Raw genomic sequence first — 4,608 nt, 5'->3', positions numbered from 1 at the left:
AAAATTTTCCTATGCTTCGATTTTGGAGCCTTCCTTCTTATCCACGAGAGCTCACCTTGCACTGATCCAGGTATTCATGCTTCAACTAAGACTTGTCTTTTCATTTCTACTTGTGCTTTCTTGCTTTCACACCTAGTTGGTCTTTCTAACTCGCAACATGATCTCCACAATTGGTCTCACAATAGTTCTAGGTTGTCCTCTAGAAACTGTGCAATCCTTGAGGGCAAGCAACCTTGATGATGGAAATTATATAGTTCTAACTGGTAGTCAGTCTTGAAACTAGATATTGTGTAGTCATGGAAGGGAGCCCAACACTAAGCCCACAAAATGTGCAATCCCTCACTCAGCTCATAAAATGCGCAGTGCACTGAGTCGAAAAGTTGCCCAGTTCCCCGGAATTGCGTAGTCTTCCTCAACAGTATGCATGGAAAGTTTCCCTGGAGAAAGAAAAAAAACTAAAAGATGAAAAAAGAAAAAAGCATCCCTAAAAATAGGGATCTATTTTTAGTATCCCAAAGGAGACACTTTCGCTATTTTAGAAACTTCCGCCAAGTGTGGCTTTTTCCTTGATTTTAGGCATGCATGTCATAAACCCTAATTCACTTAAATATATTTAATCAATGCTTCTAGAGCTCATTTGCACATTCAATTTTGGAGCTTTAGCATTCCTGAGGAGATCAAGGAACCTTCAGTGTGGTCTTCGTCGCTTTTTCGAGTGAGTTTCTCTTTTGTTGTCTTTTGCAACTTTTCTGTCACTTTTTTTTGTTTTGCTTATGTGAGTGTTGTTTTACTTATTTCTCTTCATATTTAATGGTGTTTCAACTTGTATAAGTGTTGTTTTAAGTTTTAGTTTGCCTTTCACAAGTGTCGCATTGGTTTCCTTTGTTTTGCATCAATGGTCGTTGTTGCACTTGATCTACATGGATTACTCATACTTAGTCAGTTTTGCACTCAACTTCACATCATCACTCACTTCTGCTCATTTTTCACACTTCCACCGGGTAGACTTGCACTTGATTTAGCCAGATCATGCCTTGCCTAGCTAGGCATTGTGCAATCCTAAGGCTCAAGCCACAAGCTTGGACTCTAGAGCTACATAGTGCATAGTACAGGTTGGCTCCAACTGCACACTGCGCAGTTCTAGGAGCTAGCCTATCACCTTGGTCACTGACACTGCGCAATGCGTAGTCTCTCCCAAACCACTTCTCAGGTTGAACTGTGCATTGCGCAGTGTCAAGCCACAAGCTTCAACCCTGGTTGTTGGGACTGTGTAGTGCGTAGTTCCCATAGGCAGTCAATCGCTCTTGTCAATGAGAATTGCACAATCCTCCACGTTAGATGCTCGGTTTGTTGCTTGGACATGCCTTGAAAGTATATTTGCTAAATATTGATGTTTTTTTTCCATGAGTGTCTTTTTTGTTCCACAGGTACAACAATTGTTGAGAACCTCTCCAGCAGTCATTGTTACCATGGCACCTAAGAGAGTTGCTTCAAAATAAACCACTGAAATCAGTATTGGGGAAGCAGTTGAGAAAGCGCCAGTAGACTTGCCAGTGTATGCAGACACTCAACTATTTATAGAAAAGGGATCATCACTGACATGGCAGCAGGTTAAAGATGCTTTTGCAAAGGACTTTGAGGAAGACTTAGGGGACCAAAAAGTTTATCTCAGTGTTCGACAATTAGGACTGCACAAGCTTGCATGCAGATATCCATCCGTCCCGTATGGAGATGTCATCAGCTGGATTGTATCACACATTGATGAGAAGACCATGACATTGAGCAGTGTTAGCAGACATAAGCTTGCTACCTTTTGGGCAGAATATTATCAGCACATGTATCACTTGCCCGAGCCAGTGAAACTCATGGACTCACTTTTCTATGCCACCCACAGCTATGTGAATACAAGAGACATTGTCAAAGGTTGGGTGAAAGAGCCATCAAAGTTTTGACAGACACCCACCCATGTATACAAGACAAATTCCCTCAGGAAGGCCTACCATCTCTTAGTTATCTTAGCTTGTAGGATCCATGGTCAGCAGAGCATGGAAACCTTTCCTGAAGGGTGGGTAGTCTTATTGGACCAGGTTGTGAACGAGGGGAAGTCGTTCAATTAGTCAAATTTGTTGGCTCAACAATTGAGGGCCCATGTAGCACAAGCTCAGAGTCCTCTTGATGGTGAGAGAGCAAGGTTCTATATGTATGCATATTTACTGGATGCAATTTGTGCAAAACAACAGTTCCCTGACATGAACTAGACATGGACACCACAAGAATCTATCGTGCACATCTATTGCACGTAGGTTTTGGATTGCAATCATAGAGGAGTGATGGCACACCTAACTAACCACTTCATCATCCCGCTTTACAAGCTCGTCTTTGAAGAAGATCCACCTTGCATGTCATGAAGAGAAATGGAGGTGATAACAGACATTGCAGATTGGTATATCTCACTAGGTGGCACCTTCCTTAGAGTGTTCGATGGAGAGAAGCCCCTACATGTTTTACCAAGGTATGCCACTTAAAATTTTGTCATGCAAGAAGTGTCATATCATCTCGCCACAAGGCTGTCAGCAACTTTGCATAGGAAGAAGAGAGCTCCATGGTCGACTCTTCCTCTGCAAATTGGATTATATGAGATAAAGAACTTGAAAGTCGTGGATGTTGAGGGAAAGAAAATAGTAAGGTTTGCATTCGATACTCGACACTTTAATCCATATCATCCTCATGGTATTTGTAAATACCATTGTGTGAGAGTTTATTTTCCATGGATCGATAGGGCATTCCATTGTCCAGAGGAGGATCCATGGAGGATTTGCCACAATGCCTCCATACTCTGTGAGCCAGTCAGTTTAGCACAGACTTCACATGATGCTCCACAGATGGCAACACTTTCGGAAGAAACAGTAGCAGAAGATAGCAATCCCATGTAGGACAAGGGAAAGAGGAAGATTGCTGACAGTCCAGAGGGAGAACAAAGCTGCAAGATGAAAGTAGATCCTATTCTCATGGAAAAAACTTTGGCAACATAATCAAAGAGGAAGTAGAGGATACATAAATTAGAGAGGAGGAAGAGAGAAAGGAAGAGGTTGCATGAAGTAGAATTGAAGTTGCAGGAGACAGAGCAGAAACTGAAGGAAGAACAATATTTGAGGAAGAAAGAACAAGAGGAAAAGCGGAAGCAGGAAGAAGAACAAAGGCAAGGCGAAATGATAGAGGAAACAATGTTGATACAAGTTGAAGAGCAGCAACAAAACCAGCCAGCAGATGAGGAGGAAGGTGAACAAACGCAGGATCGAGAGCTTGCTCAGCAGATTGAGCTATTAATGGAAGTAATAGACATGGAGATGGAACAAGAGTCGCGAAATGAATATGTTTATCTAATGTCGAGTGCACCACAGGTCGTCACTCAGTCTCCACCACCTCCAACAGAAGAGCCAACCCTGAGCAAGGAAGGCGGCATTGTTCCCCTTGAGGATGATCCGGTAATGGATGTGTACAATCTGTCATTCGTTGAGTTCCAAAAGAGGATTGTACAAGCACGAAGAAAGAATTTTTTGGATGATCACGGATCACATACATTCGTTAGAGAAAGGGTGATAGTGGCAGAGACCACGAAGCATCAAAATTCCATTGCCAAAGCCAACTTGGCCTATGCAAGAGCAACAAGATCAAACATTCAGTGTTTGACTGTCGAGATTGAGCAATTAGCATAGACCTTGCAGACTGCTAGGCAAGAGGTAGAACAACTACGTGCAGTGGCATAAAATGCAGTTTCTACATAGGTTTACTCGGAGGAGATGAGAGCAACGATACTTGCTGAAGTATCAACACTCAGAGAAACCATGTGGAAGCTTTATGAGTGGTTTGTCACCGTATATAAAGCGGTTGTCAGTTTGCATGGCTTACAGCAGCAGAGCAAAGAGTTTGTTAAAACTCTCAAGAACATACAAGCTGCCATTACTTATGTGCAAGAGTGGAAAATGTGATACAAAGGGTCACCGCTTGACTTAGTGAAGAAAATGAAGCCACAGATAGAGCTGAAGAAAGAAAAAGTTCGAATGTTGATTTAGAACAACAAGCAACTCGCCTCATTTATTGGTAGCATTAAAGCCTCATATGTATGGTTTTTCATTAGTTTGGATGTCTCAGTGAGAACACACTAGATCCCATCAGTCAGTTCACTCACCAAAGCCAAATCCAAGAACCAAGTCCAGAAGGAGATCAAAGAGTTCTTGGAGCAGCTGAGACATATTTCCACCAAGAAGGATTTAGAGCTAAACAAACAGAACATGCAGAATTACATTAGTGGTCATGTCCAAATCAGAACAATGTTGCTCATGCTTCAAAACGAATTTGAATTTGATTCCAAGACATTGTACCCAAATTCCATGGACGCTAGATTCTGCTTCTAACCAAACACCATCACGCATTTTGGGGACATCATCACGAAGTATCAAGCTCAGCACCAATATGCGACCAAGAAGCAGGAAGTGGAGGTTTCTAAGCTAGATTTCTCTGAAACTCAAGCATCATAGTATTGTGTCTTGTTAGATTGTCAAGTTGTCTCTACTCTATTTTGTCTAATATGGGTAGACATGTAAAATG

This window comes from Pinus tabuliformis, chromosome X (genome assembly GCF_031772625.1).
Source record: "Pinus tabuliformis cultivar Carrire ecotype Pingquan chromosome X, CPIR1, whole genome shotgun sequence".
Taxonomy (NCBI): domain Eukaryota; kingdom Viridiplantae; phylum Streptophyta; class Pinopsida; order Pinales; family Pinaceae; genus Pinus; species Pinus tabuliformis.
This window is presented reverse-complemented; position numbering follows the sequence as displayed.